At 40.8% G+C, this 25,221-nt stretch overlaps 1 protein-coding gene across 4 annotated transcripts in view; it reads right to left on the bottom strand.

The window, feature by feature from the left end:
* The window catches only part of PHF3 (PHD finger protein 3), a 588,626-nt gene that overhangs the window by 72,995 nt on the left and 490,410 nt on the right, over positions 1–25,221 (bottom strand). The gene's annotated exons all lie outside the window — the stretch shown is intronic.

The raw sequence follows: 25,221 nt of genomic DNA, 5'->3' as shown, positions 1-25,221 counted from the left end.
TGGGGAAGGCGGAGCCTAGGAGGGATCATGTGACCAGCTTTGCTGGGCTCTTTGCCATTTCCTGTTGGGGAAGAGAATATCCCACAAGTAAGGATGACGCCGTGGACCGGACACACCTATGTTGGAGAAACTTGAAGCTTGTATCAGAATGTCGTCTAGGTACGGAGTCACCGCTATGCCTCGCGGTCTTAGTACCACCAGAAGTGAGCCCAGAACTTTTGTAAAGATTCTTGGAGCCGTAGCTAATCCGAAGGGAAGAGCTACAAACTGGTAATGCCTGTCTAGGAAAGCAAATCTTAGGTACCGATAATGATCCTTGTGAATCGGTATGTGAAGGTAGGCATCCTTTAAGTCCACTGTGGTTATGTACTGACCCTCTTGGATCATGGGAAGGATGGTTCGAATAGTTTCCATTTTGAATGATGGAACTCTTAGGAATTTGTTTAGGATTTTTAAGTCCAAGATTGGTCTGAAGGTTCCCTCTTTCTTGGGAACCACAAATAGATTTGAATAGAATCCTTGCCCGTGTTCCGTCCGCGGAACTGGGTGGATCACCCCATTAGTAAGAGGTCTTGTACACAGCGTAGAAACGCCTCTTTCTTTATTTGGTTTGCTGATAACCTTGAAGGATGAAATCTCCCTCGTGGAGGAGAAGTTTTGAAGTCCAGGAGATATCCCTGAGATATGATCTCCAACGCCCAGGGATCCTGGACATCTCTTGCCCAAGCCTGGGCGAAGAGAGAAAGTCTGCCCCCCACTAGATCCGTTTCCGGATAGGGGGCCCTCTCTTCATGCTGTCTTAGGGGCAGCAGCAGGTTTCTTGGCCTGCTTGCCCTTGTTCCAGGACTGGTTAACTTTCCAGCCCTGTCTGTAACGAGCAACAGCTCCTTCCTGTTTTGGAGCGGAGGAAGTTGATGCTGCTCCTGCCTTGAAGTTACGAAAGGCCCGAAAATTAGACTGTTTGGCCTTTGATTTGGCCCTGTCCTGAGGTAGAGCATGGCCCTTACCTCCCGTAATGTCAGCTATAATTTCTTTCAAGCCGGGCCCGAATAAGGTCTGCCCTTTGAAAGGAATATTAAGCAATTTAGATTTAGAAGTCATGTCAGCTGACCAGGATTTAAGCCATAGCGCTCTGCGCGCTTGGATGGCGAATCCGGAGTTCTTAGCCGTAAGTTTGGTTAAATGTACGACGGCATCAGAAACAAATGCGTTAGCTAGCTTAAGTGCTTTAAGCTTGTTCATAATTTCATCCAATGGAGCTGTGCGAATGGCCTCTTCCAGAGACTCAAACCAGAATGCCGCCGCCGCAGCAGTGACAGGCGCAATGCATGCAAGGGGCTGTAAGATAAAACCTTGTTGAACAAACATTTTCTTAAGGTAACCTTCTAATTTCTTATCCATTTGATCTGAAAAGGCACAACTATCCTCCACCGGGATAGTGGTACGCTTAGCTAAAGTAGAAACTGCTCCCTCCACCTTAGGGACCGTCTGCCATAAGTCTCGTGTGGTGGCGTCTATAGGAAACATTTTCCTAAATATGGGAGGAGGGAAAAAAGGCACACCAGGTCTATCCCACTCCTTGCTAATAATCTCTGTAAGCCTTTTAGGTATAGGAAACACGTCAGTACACACCGGTACCGCATAGTATCTATCCAACCTACATAATTTTTCTGGAATTGCAACCGTGTTACAATCATTCAGAGCCGCTAATACCTCCCCAAGCTTAAATTTAAAATTAGAAATCTCTGAATCCAGTCTCCCTGGATCAGATCCGTCACCCACAGAATGAAGCTCTCCGTCTTCATGTTCTGCAAACTGTGACGCAGTATCTGACATGGCTCTCACCTCATCCGCACGCTCTGTCCTTAACCCAGAGCTATCGCGCTTGCCTCTTAATTCTGGCAATTTAGATAATACTTCTGTCATAACAGTAGCCATGTCTTGCAAAGTGATTTGTAAGGGCCTCCCTGATGTACTTGGCGCCACAAAATCACGCACCTCCTGAGCGGGAGGCGAAGGTACTGACACGTGAGGAGAGTTAGTCGGCATAACTTCCCCCTCGTTGTCTGGTGATAATTTCTTTACATGTAAAGATTGAGTTTTATTTAAAGTAACATCAAAGCAATTAGTACACAAATTTCTATTGGGCTCCACATTGGCCTTTAAACATAGTGAACAAAGAGATTCATTTGAGTCAGACATGTTTAAACAGACTAGCAATGAGACTAGCAAGCTTGGAAATACTTTTCTAAATAAATTTACAAGCAATATAAAAAACGCTACTGTGCCTTTAAGAAGCACAAAAAGCTGCCACAGTTGAAATAACAATGAACCAAAATAGTTATAGCAACCAATTTTTCACAGTAAATGTATTAAGTTAGCAAAGGATTGCACCCACCAGCAAATGGATGATTAACCCCTTAATACCCAAAAACGGATAACAATTTAATAATTAACGTTTTTAACACAATCAAAACACACTGTCACAGGTCTGCTGTGACTGATTACCTCCCTCAAAATGAATTTTGAAGACCCCTGAGCTCTCTAGAGACAATCTGGATCATGGAGGATGAAGTAGACAGATTGTGACTGAATTTTTACTGCGCAAAAAAGCGCTAAAATAGGCCCCTCCCACTCATATTACAACAGTGGGGAAGCTCAGATAACTGTTTCTATGCAGAAAACAAAGATGGCCATGTGGTAAAAATCATGCCCCAATAAGTTTTATCACCAAGTACCTCACAAAAAACGATTAACATGCCATTAAACGTTTTGAACATACATTTTAAAAGTTATGAAGTGTTATTAACAAGCCTGCTACCAGTCGCTTTTACTGCAGTTAAGGCTCATACATTATTTCAGTATTAACAGTATTTTCCATTCCTTAGAAAAATACATTCAGTGTACACACACTCATCAGCCTAATACCAGTCGCTATCACTGCATTTAAGGCTGAACTTACGTTACATTGGTATCAGCAGTATTTTCTCAGTCAATTCCATTCCTCAGAAAAATAATTTACTGCACATACCTCGTTTGCAGGGGGGCCCTGCATGCTATTCCCCTTTTCTGAAGTTACCTCACTCCTCAGATGAGAACAGCCAGTGGATCTTAGTTACGTCTGCTAAGATCATAGAAAACGCAGGCAGATTCTTCTTCTAATGCTGCCTGAGAACAAACAGCACACTCCGGTGCCATTTAAAATAACAAACTTTTGATTGAAGAAATAAACTAAGTTAAAAAACACCACAGACCTCTCACAGCGACCTATCTTTAGTTAGGCTGCAAGAGAATGACTGAATATGACATGTGAGGGGAGGAGCTATATAGCAGCTCTGCTTGGGTTATCCTCTTGCAGCTTCCTGTTAGGAAGAGATATATTCCATAAGTAATGGATGACCCGTGGACTGACTACACTTAACAAGAGAAATACAAATACAATCCCCCCCCCAACATTACAACCCACCACCCACATACCCCTACTCTAACCCTCCCAAACCCCCCTTAAAAAAAACTATCGCTAACCCCCTGAAGATCATCCTACCTTGAGTCGTCTTCACCCAGCCAAGCCGAATTCTTCATCCAAGGTGCGCAGAGGAGGTCCTTGATCCGGTAGAAGTCTTCATCCAAGTGCGGCAAGAAGAGGTCCTCCATCCGGAAGAAGTGTTCATCCAGGCGGCGTCTTCAATCTTCATCCATCGGGAGCGGAGCCATCTTCAAAGGAGCCGACGCGGAGCCATCCTCTTCAACCGACGACTTCCCGACGAATGAAGGTTAGTTTAAGGGACGTCATCCAAGATGGCATCCCTTCAATTTCCGATTGGCTGATAGAATTCTATCAGCCAATCGGAATTGAGGTAGAAAAAAATCTGATTGGCTGATACAATCAGCCAATCAGATTGAAGTTCAATCTGATTGGCTGATCCAATCAGCCAATCGTATTGAGCTTGCATTCTATTGGCTGATTTTTTCTACCTTAATTCCGATTGGCTGATAGAATCCTATAAGCCAATCGGAATTGAAGGGACGCCATCTTGGATGACGTCCCTTAAAGGAACCTTCATTCATCGGGAAGTCGTCGGTTGAAGAGGATGGCTCCGCGTCGGCTCCTTTGAAGATGGCTCCACTCCGTATGGATGAAGATTGAAGACGCCGCCTGGATGAACACTTCTACCGGATGGAGGACCTCTTCTTGCCCTGCTTGGATGAAGACTTCTACCGGATCAAGGACCTCCTCTGCGCACCTTGGATGAAGAATTCGGCTCGGCTGGGTGAAAATGACTCAAGATAGGATGATCTTCAGGAAGTTAGTGATAGGTCTTTTTAAGGGGGGTTTGGGTGGGTTAGAGTAGGGGTATGTGGGTTGTAATGTTGGGGGGGTATGTATTTTTATTTTCAGGTAAAAGAGCTGATTACTTTGGGGCAATGCCCCACAAAAAGCCCTTTTAAGGGCTGGTAAAAGAGCTGATTACTTTTGTGGTTTAGAATAGGGTAGGGCATTTTTTTATTTTGGGGGGATTTTTTATGTTATTAGGGGGGCTTAGATTAGGTGTAATTAGTTTAAACTTCTTGTAATTCTTTTTTATTTTTTTAATTTAGTGTTTTTTTTGTATTATAGATTAGTTTATTTTATTGTATTTTAGTTTAGCTAATTGTAGTTAATTTATTTAATTAGTTTAATGATAGTGTAGTGTTAGGTGTATTTGTAACTTAGGTTAGGATTTATTTTACAGGTAATTTTGTAATTATTTTAACTAGGTAGCTATTAAATAGTTATTAACTATTTAATAGCTATTATACCTAGTTAAAATAAATACAAAGTTGCCTGTAAAATAAATATAAATCCTAAAATAGCTACAATGTAACTAATAGTTATATTGTAGCTATATTAGGGTTTATTTTCTAGGTAAGTATTTCGTTTTAAATAGGAATAATTTATTTAATTTTAGGAATATTATTTCATTTAATTAAAATGATATTTAAGTTAGGGGGGTGTTAGGGTTAGGGGTTAATCATTTTATTATAGTAGCGTCGACGCTGCGGGAGGGAGATTAGGGGTTAATAATTGTAGGTAAGTGGCGGCGATGTTAGGGAGGGCAGATTAGGGGTTAATACTATTTATTATAGTGTTTGCGAGGCGGGAGTGCGGCGGTTTAGGGGTTAATAAATTTATTATAGTGGCGGCGAGGTCCGGTCGGCAGATTAGGGGTTAATAAGTGTAGTTAGGTAGCGGCGACATTGGGGGGGGGGGGGGCAGATTAGGGGTTAATAAATATAATATAGGGGTCGGCGATGTTAGGGGCAGCAGATTAGGGGTTCATAGGTATAATGTAGGTGGCAGCGGTGTTCGATCGACAGATTAGGGGGGCCTCGGTTTAGGGGTTCATAGGTAGTTTATGGGTGTTAGTGTACTTTGTAGCACAGTAGTTAAGAGCTTTATATTCCCGTGTTAGTCCATAAAGCTCTTAACTACTGACTTTTTTTGTCGGTAGGAGTCTTGTCGGTAGAGGGTCTACCGCTCACTTCTTCCAAGACTCCAAATACCGGGGTTAGGCAGTTCCCATAGAAAAGATAGGATACGCAATTGGCGTAAGGGGATATGCGGTAGCCTGGAGTCGCGGTAGGGAAGTGAGCGTTAGACCCTTTCCTGGCTGACTCTAAATACCAGCAGGCGGTAAAAAGCAGTGTTAGGACCCCTTAACGCTGCTTTTGACGGCTAACGCCAAACTCTAAATCTAGGTGCAAGTGTTTAAATTAGGTGTAAACCCCTCCCACCAATCAGAACAAGACAGCCCCCTGTTTTTTATGTATATGTGTGTGTATATATATATATATATATATATATATATATAAAGAGCGTAGTGGAAACGGCACTCCTTACATCAGCAATCACCTGGTGCACTGCTAAATAAACAAACAGTAGCAAGTGGTGAAGGATCCAAACGGATGGGTTCCATATACAGCCAAAAACTTCACACAGCAGGCACAGCTGTCCTGGCTTATGTTTACCATTGACAAAAGCCCATGTGAGGGCTGAAACGTTTGGTTATTTACACATTGAACGGATTATAAATTCCTGCTGTGCCTGCTATGTGAAGTTTTTGCTGTATACGGATCCCATCCGTTTGGATCCTTCACCACTTGCTACTATATATATATATATATATATATATATATATATATATATATATATACACACACACACACACATATACAGTATATATATATATATATATATATATACACACACACACACATATATATATATATATATATATATATACATACATACACATATATATATTAGGGCTGCACGATTAATCACGGATGCAGTATTAAAACGCGTTTAATCGTTGCGGTTTTAAAACCGCGAGAGTAAGCGATTTAAAAAAAAAAAAATCTTCATGTGTCTGTATTACATTGATTTGTATGTGATTTCTTGCAAACCAGCTCCATCTAGTGGTTGCTTTTAGCACACATTTGTAAAATGGCTGTTTTACTTTATTATTACCAGGTATTTGTAGAGCGCCAACAGGTTCCGCAGCGCTATGAACATAGGTGGTATATAAAAAACTATTACAGGGAGAAATGTGATATCAGTCAATACTTGATAAGCGCTAGCTATACAACACTGTATGTACATTGTATCATGATTCTGTGTGATACCTGTTGTTGAAAGGATTTTATATTTTGTAAAATTACTGTTCTTCAATAAAAACCTTTTTTTTAAAAAAAAAAAACTATTACAGGGATCAAATGGGGAGAGAGGATCCTGCCGAGAGTTCCACTGTTGTAGTCGGCTCTTATGAAGGTGAACTACAAACAGCTGGGTTCATAGGCTTACATGCTATGGGGTTTTAGGGGATAGCAGTGGAGATAGGAAGGTTAGTGTAGGTTGCAAACGTCCCTGAATAGTATAGTCTTCAGGGAGCACTTGAAGCTTTTAAAACTAGGGGAGATTCTTGTGTAGAGAGGCAAAGAGTCCCATAGGATGGGAGGCAGTCTTGAGAAATCTTGTAGACGGGAATGTGAGGAGGTAACAAGAGAGGAGGAGTGTAGGAGATCATGAGTGGAGCGAAGGGGATGGGAGGGAGAGTATCTGGAGACAAGGTCTGAGATGTAGGGGGGAGCAGTGCAATTGAGGGTTTTGTGTGTCAGAGTGAGAATTTTGTGTTTAATCCTGGAGGCAAGAGGAAGCCAGGGAAGGGATTGGCAGAGAGGTGCGGAAGATGAAGAGCAACATGCAAGGAAGATGAGCCTGGCAGAGGCATTCATTATGGACTGTAAAGGATCTAGGCAGCAGCTAGGGAGACCAGAGAGGATAGAATTGCAGTAGTTGAGGCGGGAAAGGATGAGAGAGTGGATTAAAATCTTTGTTATGTCTTGTGTAAGGAAATGTCTAATTTTAGTGATGTTTTTAAGGTGGAAGCGGCAGGTTTTAGCCAAGGACTGAATGTGAGGAGTGAAAAAGATCTGAGTCAAGTGTGACCACAAGACATCGGTCATGTGAGGTTGGTGTAATGATGGAGTTATCAACAGTTATAGAGACATGGGGGGTGGAAGAAGGGGGGAAAATAAGGAGCTCAGTTTTGGAGAGATTTAGCTTGAGGTGGTGAGAGGACATCCAAGATGAGATATGAGAGAGACAGTTAGTGACACGTTTTAGTTAGGAAGGAGATAGTTCTGGTGCAGAGAGGTAGATTTGGGTATCGTCGGCAAAGAAATGATAATGAAAACCGTGGGACTTTATTAAGGAACCTAGTGAGGACGTGTAGATTTAGAAGAGAAGGGGACCGAGGACAGAGCCTTGCGGTACCCCAACAGAAAGAGGTAACGGGGCAGAGGATACCCCAGAGAAGGCTACACTAAAGGTACGGTTAGACAGATAGGAAGAGAACCAAGAGAGAACTGTGTCACCGATGCCGAAGGATTGGAGGATATGGAGCAAAAGAGGGTGTTCGGCAGTATCAAAGGCTGCAGACAGATCAAGGAGGATAAGTAGAAAGGAGTGGCCTTTTGATTTTGCTGTAAGTAGGTCGCTGGTAAACTTAACAATTGTTGTCTCTGTTGAGTGAAGGGGGCGATATCCAGATTGCAGTGGGTCAAAGAGGGAGTTTAATGTAAGGAAATGGGATAGACGTGTATATACTAGCTTTTCAAGAAGCATTGAGGCAAGAGGTAGTAGGGAAATAGAGCGGTAGTTGGATGGGGAGGTTGGATCGAGAGAAGGTTTTTTGAGGATAGGTGCATGTTTAAGAGATGCAGGAACTATACCAGTGCTGTGGGAGAGGTTGAAGATGTGTGTGAGTACAGGGGTAAGGGTAGAAGAGAGGGAGGGGAGTAGTTGTGAGGGGACAGGATCGAGGAGACAGGTAGTGAGGTGAGAGAATAGTATTAGGGCAGAAACTTAATTCTCTGTAACAGGGGCAAAAGAGCTAAATTTAAGGCTATGTGGGTTTTGGATGATTGTGAGCTTTTGAAAGGGTGGGAAACCGGTAGTATGTTGAGAGCACTTTCTGTTTGATCTCAGTAGCAGTCGATTAATCTATAGAAGTCTAAAAGCAGAGCCCATGCAGGAGACTGAAGAGGAGGGAAAGCAACTTACTTATATTTCCCTCTAGGGATGTCTACAGTCTGAAACTTAGGGTATGTAATCATTATGGAACCTCCCACACAATCTCCTGCTCTCTGAAAAACAGCTCAAATACATAGCAGATGCAGTTAACCCCAAGGCTACCAAAAAACATAATTTATGTAAGAACTTACCTGATAAATTTATTTCTTTCATATTGGCAAGAGTCCATGAGCTAGTGACGTATGGGATATACAATCCTACCAGGAGGGGCAAAGTTTCCCAAACCTCAAAACGCCTATAAATATACCCCTCACCACACCCACAATTCAGTTTAACGAATAGCTAAGTAGTGGGGTGATAAAGAAAGGAGTAAAAAACATCAACAAAAGAATTTGGAAATAATTGTGCTTTATACAAAAAAATCATAACCACCATAAAAAGGGTGGGCCTCATAAACTCTTGCTAATATGAAAGAAATGAATTTATCACGTAAGTTCTTATATAAATTATGTTTTCTTTCATATAATTGGCAAGAGTCCATGAGATAGTGACGTATGGGTTATACCCAAGATGTGGAACTCCACGCAAGAGTCACTAGAGAGGGAGGGATAATATAAAAACAGCCATTTTTCGCTGAAAAAAATAATCCACCACCCAAAATATAAGTTAATTCTCATGAAATGAAAAGAAAAAACTTAAAACATAAGCAGAAGAATCAAACTGAAACAGCTGCCTGAAGAACTTTTCTACCAAAAACTGCTTCCGAAGAAGCGAATACATAAAAACGGTAGAATTTAGTAAATGTATGTAAAGAAGACCAGGTTGCTGCTTTGCAAATCTGATCAACTGAAGCGTCATTCTTAAAAGCCCACGAAGTGGAGATTGATCTAGTAGAATGAGCTGTAATTCTCTGAGGCGGGGCTTGACCCGACTCAAAATAAGCTTGATGAATCAAAAGCTTTAACCACGAAGCCAAGGAAACAGCAGAAGCCTTCTGACCTTTCCTAGAACCAGAAAATATAACAAATAGACAAGAAGTCTTCCTGAAATCTTTTGTAGCTTCAACATAATATTTCAAAGCTCTTAGCACATCCAACGAATGTAAGGATTTCTCCAAAGAATTCTTAGGATTAGGACACAAGGAAGGAACAACAATTTCTCTATTAATGTTGTTTGAATTCACAACCTTAGGTAAGGATTTAAATGAACTCTGCAAAACTGCCTTATCCTGATGAAAAATCAGAAAAAGAGATTCACAAAAAAGAGCAGATAATTCAGAAACTCTTCTAGCAGAAGAGATAGCCAAAAGGAACAACACTATCCAAGAAAGTAGTTTAATGTCCAAAGAATGCATAGGCTCAAATGGAGGAGCCTGTAAAGCCTTCAAAAGCAAATTAAGACTCCAAGGAGGAGAGATTGATTTAAAGACAGGCTTGATATGAACCAAAGAATGTACAAAACAGTGAATATCAGGAAGCTTAGCAATCTTTCTGTGAAATAAGACAGAAAGAGCAGAGATTTGTCCCTTCAAGGAACTCACAGACAAACCCTTATCCAAACCATCCTGAAGAAACTGTAAAATTCTAGGAATTCTGAAAGAATGCCAAGAAAATTTATGAGAAGAACACCATGAAATATAAGTCTTCCAAACTCGATAATAAATCTTTCTAGAAACAGATTTACGAGCCTGTAACATAGTATTAATCACTGAGTCAGAGAAACCTCTATGACTAAGCACTAGGCGTTCAATTTCCATACCTTCAAATTTAATGATTTGAGATCCTGATGGAAAAACGGACCCTGAGACAGAAGGTCCGGCCTTAATGGAAGAGGCCAAGGTTGGCAACTGGACATTCGAACAAGATCTGCATACCAAAACCTGTGAGGCCATGCTGAAGCTACCAGCAATACAAACAACTGTTCCATGATGATTTTGATGTTTAGATGAGAAGCCATCAGATCAATTTCTGGAAGACCCCACATCTAAACAATCTGAGAAAACACATCTGGATAGAGGGACCACTCCCCCGGATGTAAAGTCTGACGGCTGAGATAACCCGCTTCCCAATTGTCTACACCTGGGATATGTACCGCAGAAATTAGACAAGAGCGGGATTCCGCCCAAGAAAGTATTCAAGATACTTCTTTCATAGCTAGGGGACTGTGAGTCCTACCCTGATGATTGACATATGCCACAGCTGTGATATTGTCTGTCTGAAAGCAAATGAACGGTTCTCTCTTCAACAGAGGCCAAGCCTGAAGAGCCCTAAAAATTGCACGGAGTTCCAAAATATTGATTGGTAATCTCACCTCTTGAGATTTCCAAACCCCTTGTGCTGTCAGAGATCCCCAAACAGCTCCCCAACCTGAAAGACTTGTATCTGTTGTGATCACAGTCTAGGTTGGACGAACCAAAGAGGCCCCTAGAACTAAACAATGGTGATCTAACCACCAAGTCAGAGATAGTCGAACATTGAGATTTAAGGATATTAATTGTGATGTCCTTGAATAATCCTTGCACCATTTATTCAGCATACAACGCTGGAGAGGTCTCATATGAAAACGAGCAAAGGGGACCGCGTCCGATGCTGCAGTCATGAGACCTAAAACTTCCATGCACATAGCTACTGAAGGGAATGATTGAGACTGAAGGTTCCGACAAGCTGAAACCAATTTTAATTGTCTCTTATCTGTTAGAGACAGAGTCATGGACACTGAATCTATCTGGAAACCTAAAAAGGTGACCCTTGTCTGAGGAATCAAGGAACTTTTTGGAAAATTGATCCTCTAACCATGTCTTTGAAGAAACAACACTAGTTGATTTGTGTGAGATTCTGCAGAATGTAAAGACTGAGCTAGTACCAAGATATCATCCAAATAAGGAAACACCGCAATACCCCGTTCTCTGATTACAGAGAGTAGGGCACCGAGAACCTTTGAATAGATTCTTGGAGCTGTTGCTAGACCAAAAGGAAGAGCAACAAATTGGTAATGCTTGTCTAGAAAAGAGAAACTGATTATGATCTGGACCCATTGATTTTGAACCGAATTGGTCCAAACATCTTTGAAAAATTTGGATTTATTCCAATTTGAGGAAGGCTTCCAATTGGAAACAGATTCCTTGGGGGAAGGATTAGGTTTCTGTTCCTTATTTTGTCGAAAGGAACGAAAACGGTGAAAAGCTTTAGATTTACCTTTAGGTCTTTTATCCTGAGGCAAAAAAACTCCCCCCCCCAATGACAGTTGAAATTATTGAATCCAACTGAGAACCAAATAACTTATTACCTTGAAAAGAAAGAGATAGCAATCTGGACTTAGAAGTCATGTAAGCATTCCAAGATTTAAGCCACAAAGCTCTTCTAGCTAAAAAAGCTAAAGCCATAGATTTAAAGGGACAGTAAACACCAGATTTTTTGTTGTTTAAAAAGGTAGATAATCCCTTTATTACCCATTCAACAATTTTGCATAACCAACACAGTTATAATAATATACTTTTTACCTCTGTGATTACCTTGTATCTATGGCTCTGCAATCTGCCCCCTTATTTCAGTTCATTTGACAGACTTGCATTTTTAGCCAATCAGTGCTTGCTGTTAGGAGCTTCACGTGCTTGAGTTCAATGTTATCTATATGAAACACATGAACTAACGCCCTCTAGTGGTGAAAAACTGTCAAAATGCTTTCCGATTAGAGGCAACCTTCAAGGTCTAAGAAATTGGCACATGAACCTCCTAGCTTTATCTTTCAACTAAGAATACCAAGAGAACAAAGCAAAATTGGTAATAAAAGTAAATTGGAAAGTTGTTTAAAATGACATGCCCTTCTTGATAATCTGCATAATCAATCTCAAACAAGATTGATAATAAATGACACTATCTCATCCCCGATTGCAATAGACAGGGGGACGCGCCAGGGCTGCCCTCTCTCTCCGCTTCTTTTTGACATAGCTATTGAGCCTCTCGCAATCATGCTAAGGGAATCACTCAATGGCATAAAAATTCGGAACTATGAGATAAAGATTGGACTATATGCCGACGATCTTTTAATCTATCTATCACAAAGTTTAATATACCAAGACTTCTTCAAATAACTGACCACTTCAGCTCTTTCTCGGGATATAAAGTGAATAAATCAAAATCTGAGATTTTCTGGTTGAGGAGAAATAATAGTTCCATCACAAATATCCCATTTAAAGAGGTCTCCGAATCTTTTAAGTATCTTGGGATTCACATACCGATTAACTTTAGAGACCTATATAAACTGAATATATCTCCTATATTAATTAGTATTAAAGAGAAACTAAAGGACTGGCAGCATCTACCATTATCTATCTCTGGCCGATCAGAACTGTTTAAAATGATTCTTCTCCCTAAGCTTCTCTATATTCTGCAGAATGTTCCGCTAATTTTGTTAGAAAAAGACATCCGTTCAATTAACACTGCACTCAGACAATTCATATGGCAAGGGAAAAGATCCAAGATATCTTTTACCAAACTCACTGCACCAAGGGAATATAGAGGCATAGCAGTGCCAAATATTAGATTTTATAATCTTAGTTTCCTTGCACGTATAATAATGGACTGGATCTTCACCAATAATTACATTCTTAATAATGAACTGGAACTCAATATCTGTGAACCATACCTCCCATTGGCCATGATCCATTGTTTGCCAAAGAAGCTTCCAGAAAAAATCAAAAGATTTAAAACTATATATAATCCTATAAAAGCATGGTGGAAAGTAACTAAAATCTTGGCAATAACCAGTACTGTCTCAAATTATCTTCCCTTGATAGGAAATCCACAATTTCAAGCGGGTATAAATTCAGCAGTTTTTAATCGATGGCATAACAATGGCCTTGTTAAGATTTCCTCTCTGATAGTAAGCGAAAGAAAGTGCAGTAAGACTTTTGATGAATTGAAGATTGAATTTAACCTTGTTAATAAAGATTTCTTTGCATATTTGCAAATAAGACATTTTACAGCCGAATTAGTTAGAGAGGCCGACTGGTGCTGGGCGCTAGGTAAGCTGGAAAATTGGCTAAACGTAGCCAAAAACGGCTTTATGTCTATTGCTCCGTGTTATCACATACTTAGTGCCGGTAAAGCCGCCCCTACTTTGGAAGGGTTGGCAACGGTATGGTCCTCCCTAATACCTCAAAGTAATATCACATCAAAAACTCTTCAGTTATCGATTAACAAAGTGGCATCTATCACCATTTCGGCTACCTGGCGAGAGGCGCATCTTAGGCTCTTTCACAGGGCTTATTTCACCCCGGAGAAAGGCCTTAGAGTGCATAACCAACAATTTAATAAATGCCCCAAATGTTACTGCCCTGCGGCAGATTTGATACATATGTTCTGGCATTGTCCCAAGATTAGAAGATTTTGGATTAAATTGGAATACTGGCTTAAAAATGTCCTGAAAATTGAGATAACCACCCTATCATTATATCAAATCATTTTATGTTTAAATATTAACAGTAGTGTTCGGAGTAATGAAAAACTAGTAAATCTCTCTATCTTGGCCTCTAGATACTTGATCTGCAAAAAATGGAAAATGAGAACCCTGCCAACCTTTACCGAAGTCAAGAATTACCTAAAGAAACAATGCGTATTAGAACAAAAAGATACAAACATTGACAAAGAATCGGATATAAGAAAATTCTTTAATAAATGGGCAGCTTTTATAAAAACATTCCAAGAAAGGGAAATTGATTTTCTGATTTTCCCATTCAAAAACTCAGAAATAGTTCTTCTTTGCATTTGGTAACTGGTGATAGGGGGCGGCTGTCTTTTCCTTTTTTTTTTGTGTGTGTTTTGTTTGTTGTTTTGTGTGGTTGTATGTTGTATGGTGTATGGCTATGGCCTGTCTTACTTAGTGGTGGCTATTGCCTCACCACTAGTCTAGACCTTGATCATAAATTAACCAAACATTTAGATTCAGACAAGGAACTCACTATGATAATAGGAAGAACAGGAAACATCTTAGAGTATATATAAAAATGACCCTGTTGCGAGATTTCAAAGCCCTCAGTTATCATAGACAGATTTTGATCTGCCTCTGTTACAGAGGTGGATAGCGATTACTAATCCTTACAATTACATATCAATTCTTTTTCTCTTCTCTCTTCCTTCTTTCCCTTTTTTTTTTTTTCTTTTTCTTTCCCACTTATATGTTGTCATGAAGGTCATAACGATCGAGAAATTGTTAAGATAGGAAGTTAAAAAAACAAAAAAAAAACCTGCAGAGTATACAATTTAATTTAGAGAAACCTGGTTAATACTGATAAATATTCTCGTTTGCAATTTTATTTGATTTCTCTGTTGTCTGTTTTGGGCCCTGCGTGGCGCCAAATATGTTTTACTTTTATTTTTTGTATGCACTGCTGGTTATAAATAAAAGTTATAAAAAAAAAAATGACATGCCCTATTTAAACATCAGATTTTTTTGTGACTTTACTGTCCTTTAACATCAATTTTGATGATATCAAAAATGGCATCAAATATAAAATTATTAGCATGTTGAATCAAGTTAATAATGCTAGACAATTCAGGATCCAATACTTGTTGCGCTAAAGTCTCCAACCAAAAAGTTGAAGCAGCTGCAACATCAGCCAAAGAAATTGCAGGTCTGAGAAGATGACCTGAATATAAATAGGCTTTCCTTAGATACGATTCAAGGTTCCCATCTAAAGGATCTTTAAAATAAGTAGGAATAGTAGTAAGTTTAGCAAGAGTAGAGATAGCCCCATCAACTTTGGGGATCTTTTCCCAAAACTCTAAAGTAACTGCTGGCAAAGGATACAAGGAATAAAAGAAGTACCAGGCCTATTCCATTCCTTAGAAATCATATCAGAAATAGCATCAGGAACTGGAAAAACCTCTGGAGTAACCACAGGAGGTTTATAAACAGAATTTAAAAGTTTACTAGTTTTAATATCAAGAGGACTAGTTTCCTCTATATCCAATGTAATCAACACTTCTTTTAACAAAGAACGAATATACTCCATTTTAAAAAAATAAGAAGATTTGTCAGTGTCAATATCTGAGGTAGGATCTTCTGAATCAGATAGGTCCTCATCAGAGCAGGATAATTCAGCATGTTGCCGGTCATTTGAAATTTCATCAACTTTATAAGTTTTAAAAGACCGTTTACGTTTATTAGAAGGCGGGATGGCAGACAAAGCCTTCTGAATAGAATCAGAAATAAATTATTTTAAATTTATAGGTATATCTTGTGCATTAGATGTTGAGGGAACATCAACAGGTAATGAACTACTACTGATGGATACATTCTCTGCATGTAAAAGTTTACCATGGCAACTATTAAAAACCACAGCTGGAGAAATAATCTCCACAAGTTTATAACAAAACCTGTGAGGCCATGCTGGAGCTACCAGCAGCACAAACGATTGCTCTATGATGATCTTGCAGATCACTCTTGGAAGAAGAACTAGAGGTGGGAAAATATAAGCAGGTTGAAAAAACCAAGGAAGTGTCAACACATCCACTGCTTTTGCCTCAAGATCCCTGGACCTGGACAGGTACCTGGGAAATTTTTTTTGTTTAGATGAGATGCCATCAGATCTATTTCTGGAAGCTCCCACATCTGAACGATTTGAGAAAACACATCTGGGAGGAGAAACCATTCTCCCGGACGAAAAGTCTGACGACTGAGGTAATCCGCTTCCCAATTGTCTATACCTGGGATATGAACCACAGAAATTAGACAGGAGCAGGATTCTGCCCAAACAAGTATCCAAGATACTTCTTTCATAGCTTGAGGACTGTGAGTCCCACCCTGATGATTGACATGTGCCATAGTTGTGACATTGTCTATCTGAAAACAAATTAACGGTTCTCTCTTCAACAGAGGCCAAAATGGAAGAGCCCTGAGAATCGCACAGAGTTCCAAAATACTGATTGGTAATCTCGCCTCTTGAGATTTCCAAACTCCTTGTGCTGTCAGAGATCCCCAAACAGCTCCCCAACCTGAAAGACTCGCATCTGTTGTGATCACAGTCCAGGTTGGACGAAAGAAAGAGGCCCCTAGAATTATACGATGGTGGTCTAACCACCAAGTCAGAGAAAGTCGAACATTGGGATTTAAGGATATTAATTGTGATATACTTGTATAATCCCTGCATCACTGGTTCAGCATACAAAGCTGGAGAGGTCTCATATGAAAATGAGAAAAAGGGGATCGTGTCCGATGCTGAAGTCATGAGACCTAAAACTTCCATGCACATAGCTACTGAAGGGAATGACTGAGACTGAAGGTTCCAACAGGCTGCAACCAATTTCAAACGTCTCTGGTCTGTTAGAGACAAAGTCATGGACACTGAATCTATCTGGAAACCTAAAAAGGTTACCCTTGTCTGAGGAATCAAAGAACTTTTTGGTAAATTGATCCTCCAACCATGTCTTCGAAGTAACAACACTAGTTGATTCGTGTGAGATTCTGCAGAACGTAAACACTGAGCAAGTACCAAGATATCGTCCAAATAATAATAAGGGACACTATACTCGCAGAGGTACTAATGGAGGAAAGTCAGTGTCATTCACAGATAGTGAGGGAGACTTCTCCTCAAATGAGAGATCCTCAGTAAATGAGGATAATACAAATACACCTATAGGGATCCTAAAAAAAACCCAACCTTAGTACAACAGTGGAAGTTCCACAAGTAGTCAGACCCAAGGAAAAGAGTCAAATAAGTAAGTAACCCAGATAGTAACAGATATGTCCCCTCTACATCCTCCCTGAATAGATCAGATGCTACAGTTTTGGATCAGGTTTTTCCCATGGACCCAGGCCCACAGGCACCCAACATAGAGAGCTCACAGGGTCAGGAAAGGTATCAACTAATGGGGTCCCGGACAAACACCAAGTACAAGTAGGGAATGTAATTAATGTATCAGGAATCTCTTTAAAACCTGAACAATTTAGAGTCCAAGGATATGGTTTGTCTTTCTCTCCCACAACAATAGTTGATGTAAACCATTTGATTAGGAATGTAACACTTAGAAAACATTTCAATAAAACTGACACTATTGAAGTGTCAGAAATTGATATACTTTTGAATATGGAAAGGGAAGAAGTAAACAGGCTCACCTTTAAGGAATCTTGTGATGTAATTGTCTTACAGGAACTTTCTAATGACACATGTGGCATTCAAGGTCATATTAATAAAGGTGCATCATTTAAACCTACATCCAAGTTTTATCCTATACACAGTAGGGGCAATATTATTGAAACTTTTTTCAATAGGATAGAGAAAGATTTAATAGATTTGGAACAGTCTTTAACATCTACTAAGAACAATCTATCTAGAAAAGAGAGACATGCTTTGGAAACATTACAGAGAAATTCAAACATAATTAAAAATTCAGACAAGGGCGGCACAGTGGTAGTCCTAGATAGAACTGACTACATAGAAGAGGCCCATAGGCAACTTAACAATATAGAAGGATATCAGAGATTATCAAGGGACCCCACTAGTACATATCAGACAGAGCTCTTGCAAATTTTGGATGATGCCTTGGAAGAGGGTTTTATGGATGAAAATACAGTTCATTATATCAATGTCCTAAATCCCAGAATTCCGCTCTTCCATCACCTTCCAAAGACACATGCAAGTTTAGTCAATGTACAAGGTAGACCTATAGTCAGCGGGATAGGGTCGCTAACAGAGCACTTATCCCAATGGTTGGATTCAATACAACAACCCCTAGTCATCTCCTTACAATCACATGTTATGGACAATAAACATGTCCTTAATTTATTGAAAGACTAAGAGTGGAAAGACAATTACAGTTGGGTCACAGTGGATGCTGTTTCTCTTTACTCTTAAATTCCACATGAGGAGGGTTTGAAGGCTGTGGGCTTCTTTCTGCAATTTTTCACAGATTATACATTGGAAATTCAGAAATTTATTCTCAGGGTCACCAAATTCTTACTAACACATAACTTCTTTCAATTTCAGGGCACTTTCTATCTCCAGAGACATGGAACAGCGATGGGAGCGATATTCGCCCCATCATACGCCAACCTTTTCTTAGGTTGGCGGGAATACTTCCACGTCTTTGGAGATAGAAACCCATACAAAGAAAACATACAGATGTACAGGAGTTACATAGATGACCTCCTGTTCATCTGGAGGGCTCCAAAAGCAAATATTGCATCATTTGTTAATTATTTGAACAATAATGAAATTGGACTGAGTTTTACCTTTGAGAGTGATTTTTCTACTATCAACTATTTGGATTTAACCCTAATGGGGAACAGAAATGGGACCATAGACACAAAAGTTTATAGGAAGCCCATAGCCGGCAATTACCTCCTGCATGGAAAGAGTTGTCATCCCAGGCACACAGCATTAGCGGTAGCCAAAGGGGAATTTACGAAAATGAAGAGAAACTGTACCAGTAATGAGGAATTTCAAATACCGGCTTGAGATCTTGAGGAAAGATTAAGGGAGAGGGGCTATTCCAAGAAAACCATAGTGTCAGCTAGAAAGAGAGTTGAAAGTAGACAGAGAACACAACTACTACAATATACACACAAGGAAAAACAAAACTTTATTTTTTTTTCATACTGAGCGGTCCTGTTGCTATTTTAAAGTTTTGAATAAAATCAATTCCTCATATTTTTTTCTTATACATAGACCGGTTCCACGCTCTATTTTTTCTTATGTGCTGGCTAACACACCCCCCACTATGATGTCAGTATGCCAGTGAACGAAGCAGGAAGTCCGTGAACCAGCAGCGTTTCAACTTCACAAGTCATTTCAGCTCTATACAGCTTCGTAGAAAACCAGACAAAGTGGAAAGAAGCGAGAGCCACGACATTTGACATTGTGACTAATACTATGATGATCTCAGCAGAGGCAATTGGAGGATCGGACAGCCCTAGTGAAACTTCAAGAAACACAGCGATATCAGAGGGGTAAGCCCATTTACTAACCTACTGTGTTAAAGTGTTTACTAAGGGCGGGCTTCAGCTTACATAGCACTGTTTCAACAGAGATTCAGTTTTACGTAGAAGGATAACAGTGTTATATTACTTACCAGTACTGTCAATTGCATTGCTAAAGAGTGTACTGGATGCAGATGAACGTTGCGTCTGTCACCTGATCCACATAAGGAATGTGAGAGGGGAATATATCCCGGGGTGATCACACTAACTATTTATCCATTGTAATACTGAACAGAGGGACGACTGGGGTGACACTTTTGGCCCAATTTACACATTTTTTCACTGCTGATTTAATGGACTATATGCTTATTAGAGTTTAAACACCTTGCAACCCCGTCTTTACACTGTAATATGTGCCAATAATTGTGCCACACACAAACTCATAAAATTATTATTTTTTATAAACCTGTGTTGTGTTTGCAATTGTTTGATATTCCTGAGAGCAGAGTATTTTTGTGTATTTTTTAACAAAAGATCAAATGATTAAAAAGGAAATTTATGCTTACCTGTTAAATTTATTTCTTTTACGATATGACGAGTCCACGGATTTCATCCTTACTTATGGGATTACGCCTCCTGGTCAGCAGGAAGTGGCAAAGAGCACCATAGCAGAGCTGTATATAAAGTTCCTCCCTTCCCTCCCACTCCAGTTATTCGACCGAAGTTAGGAAGAGAAAGGAAAAGACAAAGGTGCAGAGGTGACTGAAGTTTAACAAAAATAAATACCTGTCTTAGAAATGACAGGGTGGACTCGTCATATCGTAATAGAAATAAATTTATCAGGTAAGCATAAATTTCCTTTTCTTTTACAAGATATGACGAGTCCACGGATTTTATCCTTACTTATGGGATACAATACCAAGGTTATAGGACACGGATGAAAGGGAGGGACAAGACAAGAACCTAAATGGAAGGCACGACTGCTTGAAGAACCTTCTCACAAAACCAGCCTCAGATGAGCCAAAAGTATCAAATTTGGAAAATTTGGAAAAAGTGTGACGAAACGACCAAGTTGCAGCCTTGCAAATCTTTTCAACAGAAGCATAATTTTTAAATGCCCATGAGAAAGCCACAGCCCTAGTGGAATGAGCCGTAATTCTTTCAGGAGGCTGCTGTCCAGCAGTCTCATATGCCAGACGGATGATACTCTTCAGCCAAAAAGAAAGAGAGGTAGCAGTAGCTTTCTGACCCCTACGCTTTCCAGAATTCTTTAGTCGCCTGCAAGTAAAACTTCAGGGCATGGACCACGTGCAAGTTATGCAACAGACGCTCCTTCTAAGAAGAAGGATTAGGACACAATGAAGGAAAAACAATTTCCTGATTTATATTCTAATTAGAAACAACTGTAGGAAGAAAACCAGGTTTGGTACGTAAAACCACCTTATCAGAATGAAAAATAAGATAAGGAGAGTCACATTGTAACGCTGAAAGCTCGGAAACTCTACGAGCAGAAGAAATAGCAACCAAAAATAAAACCTTCCAAGATAACAACTTAATATCTATGGAGTGCATGGGTTCATACGGAACCCTTTGAAGAACATTAAGAACTAAATTCAAACTCCAGGGTGGAGCAATTGGTCTAAACACAGGCTTGATTCTGGTCAGAGCCTGACAAAAAGACTCAACGTCTGGAACATCTGCCAAACGCTTGTGTAGTAAAATCGACAAAGCAGAAATGTGTCCCTTTAAGGAACTTGCTGATAACCCCTTCTCCAATCCTTCTTGGAGAAAAGATAAAATCCTGGGAATCCGAACCTTACTCCATGAGTAGCCCTTGGAATAGCACCAATAAAGATATTTACGCCATATCTTATGGTAGATCTTTCTAGTGACAGGCTTACGTGCCTGAATCAAAGTATCAATGACCGAATCTGAGAACCCCCCCCGCTTAGATAAAATCAAGCGTTCAATCTCCAAGCAGTCAGCTGCAGAGAAACTAGATTCGGATGTGGAAGGGTCCCTGAATGAGAAGGTCCTGACTCAATGGAAGCTTCCACGGCGGCAGAGAGGACATATCCACTAGATCGGCATACCAAGTCCTGCAAGGCCATGCAGGCGCGATTAGAATTACCGAAGCCCTCTCCTGTTTGATAAGTGCAATCACCCGGGGAAGGAGAGCAAACAGTGGAAACACATAAGCTAGGTTGAACGACCAAGGCACTGCCAAGGCATCTATTAGTTTGGCCTCAGGATCCTTTGACCTGGATCCGTATCTTGGGAGCTTGGCATTCTGACGAGACGCCATCAGATCCAATTCTGGTCTGCCCCATCTGAGAATCAGAGTGACAAAGACCTCCGGGTGGAGTTCCCACTCCCCCGGATGAAACGTCTGTCTGCTTAAAAAGTCCGCTTCCCAGTTGTCCACTCCTGGGATGTAGATTGCTGACAGATAACAAGAGTGAGCTTCCGCCCATCAAATTATCTTGGATACTTCTGTCATCGATAAGGAACGCCTTTTTCCTCCCTGATGATTGATGTAAGCCACAGTCGTGATGTTGTCCGACTGAAAAAGGATGAATTTCGCCGAAGCCAACTGAGGCCAAGCCTGAAGCACATTGAATCCAACTGTGGCAAAGCCTGAAGCGCATTGAATATTGCTCTCAATTCCAGAATATTGATTGGAAGTAGAGACTCCGACTAAGTCCACACACCCTGAGCCTTCAGGGAATTCCAGACTGCACCCCAACCTAGTAGGCTGGCGTCCGTTGTCACTATCACCCATGAGGGTCTGCGGAAGCACGTCCCTTGGGACAGATGATCCAGCAACAACCACCAAAAAAGAAAGTCTCTTGTCTCCTGATCCAGATCTATCTGAGGAGACACATTTGCATAATATCCATTCCACTGCCTGAGCATGATCAGTTGTAGCGGTCTGAGATGAAAACGAGCAAACGGAATGATGTCCATTGCCGCCACCATCAATTCAATTACCTCCATGCACTGAGCCACTGATGGCCGAGGATTGGACTGAAGGGCTCAGCATGTATTCAGAATCTTTAACTTTCTGACCTCCATCAAGAAAATTTTCATGGATATGGAATCTATTAGAGTTCCCAAGAAGGGAACCCTGGTCTGTGGAATTAGTGAACTCTTTTCTAGATTCACCTTCCACCCGTGAGTCCTCAGAAAGGACAGAACCATGTCTGTATGAGATTTTGTCAGATGGTGAGACGACGCCTGGATCAGAATATCAGAACCGCCAGAAGGGACCCTAGAACCTTCTTGAAGATCCTGGGTGCTGTGGCCAACCCGAAGGGAAGAGCCACAAACTGAAAATGTTTGTCCAGGAAGGCAAACCTTAGGAACTGATGATGATCCTTGTGGATAGGAATATGAAGATATGATCCTTCAAGTCCACGGTAGTCATATATTGACCCTCCTGGATCAATGGCAGAATTGTTTGAATAGTCTCCATTTTGAAGGGACTTGTTTAGACTTTTTAGATCTAAAATAGGTCGAAACATGCCCTCTTTTTTGGGGACCACGAAAAGATTTGAGTAAAACTCCTGCCCCTGTTCCAGTATTGGAACGGGACGAATTACTCCCATAGTAGAGAGGTCTTTTACACAACGTAAGAACGCCTCTCTTTTTATCTAGTCTACAGACAATGGAGAAAGAAGAAACCTCCCCCTTGGGAGAGATTTTTTGAATTCCAGTTGATACCCTTGGGACACGATTTCCAGTGCCCAGGGGTTCTGAACATCTCTTACCCAAGCCTGGGCAAAGAGAGAAAGTCTGTCCCCTACTAGATCCGGTCCTGGATCGGGGGCCGCCCCTTCATGCTGTCTTGGTAGCAGCAGCGGGTTTTTTGGGTTGTTTACCCTTGTTCCAAGCCTGGTTGGGTCTCCAGACGGACTTGGCCTGAGCAAAATTCCCTTCCTGCTTAGCAGAAAAAGAGGAAGAAGAGGGGACTCCTTTGAAGTTCCGAAAGGAATGAAAATTATTTTGTTTACCCCTCAGTTTAGCTGTTTAATCCGGAGGTAGGAGATGACCCTTACCTCCCGTAATGTCAGAAATTATTTCTTTCAAGTCAGGCCCGAATAGGGTTTTTCCTTTGAAAGGAATAGCCAAAAGCTTTGACTTAGATGACACATCAGCAGACCAAGATTTTAACCATAACGCTCTACGTGCTAAAATGGCAAATCCGGCATTCTTAGCCGCCAATTTGGCAATCTGAAAGGCGGCATCCGTAATAAAAGAATTAGCCATCTTAAGAGCCTTAATTCTATCTAAAATTCCCTCTAAAGGAGTCTCAGTCTTAAGAGACTCTTCTAAGGCGTCAAACCAGAAAGCCACCACAGTGGTAACTGGTACAATGCAGGCCGTCGGTTGTAAAAGGGAACCCTGATGAATAAATAACTTTTTTAGAAGACCCTCCAATTTCTTATCCATAGGGTCTTTGAAAGCACAACTGTCCTCAATAGGAATAGTTGTACGCTTAGCCAGGGTAGATATAGCTCCCTCCACCTTAGGGACTGTTTGCCAAGAGTCTCGAACAGTGTCAGATATGGGATACATTTTCTTAAAATTAGGAGAAGGTGAGAACGGAATACCCGGTCTTTCCCCTCCCGAAGTAACAGGTGGAGGTGTTCAATCTTAAATCTAAAGGACATGACGTCCGAGTCCGTCTGAGGTAACACACTTCCCGAATCGGAAAGTTCCCCCTCAGACAGAAGTTCCCTGACCCCCAATTCAAATCCCTGTGAGGGTACATTGGAAATAGCCAACAAAGCATCAGAGGTCGCAGTATTTAAATTGACTTCTGTCCTGCTGCGTTTGCCCTGTAACACTGGCAACTTAGATAACACCTCTGTAAGGGTAGATGACATAACTGCAGCCATATCCTGCAGAGTAAATGAAGCAGACGCGGTTGAAGAACCCTGCGTCGCTTGGGTGGGTGTTAAAGGTTGTGATGCTTTGGGAGAAAGTAGCGGCATACCCTGATTCTCATCAGACTGAGAAGCATCCTTAGACACACTTTCCTTAAAGAAAATCTGCTCTTTACATTGTAAGGCCCTTTCAGTACGAGGGACAAAAAGAGGGGGTTCCACAATGGCATCTAAACACATAGAACAAGAATTTTCCTCAAGTTCAGACATATTAAACAGACTAGCAATAACAATAATAGTCGTTCTATACTTGATATATTGAACTCTGAAGTCAAAACATATACTCAAAAAACTTTGAACTAAAAAGCGTACTGCGCCTTTAAATATTAAAAGCGCAACAATTTTTATTAAAAATATTGCACCGCTTGTTCGGTAATGTTACATATCAATTTTATCAGTTTTATCAAGTTTTATCAATTTTTATAACTGCAGGTCCCTGCACCTCGCCACAGCTCTGCTGCGGCGCCTACCTGCCCCCAGATCACACTGATTCTGTTTAAGAGGCGCTCCTAAGACTCTTCCTTCGTGTAAACAACTTAGGCCCCACCGGAGCCCAGGACCTTACTGCCGATCCGGATGAGAACTGCACGGCTGAGCGCGTGAAATTAGGCCCTGCCCACCATGGGCGTAACTCGAGTCGTACCGAGACCCGCATGGGAAGTAAAAACATGTTGGTTTCCTAACATCAAATGTTGAAAGCCATGTGCCCCTCTATACATACACTTGAATAATACAGCACAACTTATTAAAAACTGCACTCTCTCATGCCAGCTATATTGA

The sequence above is a fragment of the Bombina bombina genome, chromosome 4 (genome assembly GCF_027579735.1).
Source record: "Bombina bombina isolate aBomBom1 chromosome 4, aBomBom1.pri, whole genome shotgun sequence".
Classification (NCBI taxonomy): domain Eukaryota; kingdom Metazoa; phylum Chordata; class Amphibia; order Anura; family Bombinatoridae; genus Bombina; species Bombina bombina.
This window is presented reverse-complemented; position numbering and strand designations above follow the sequence as displayed.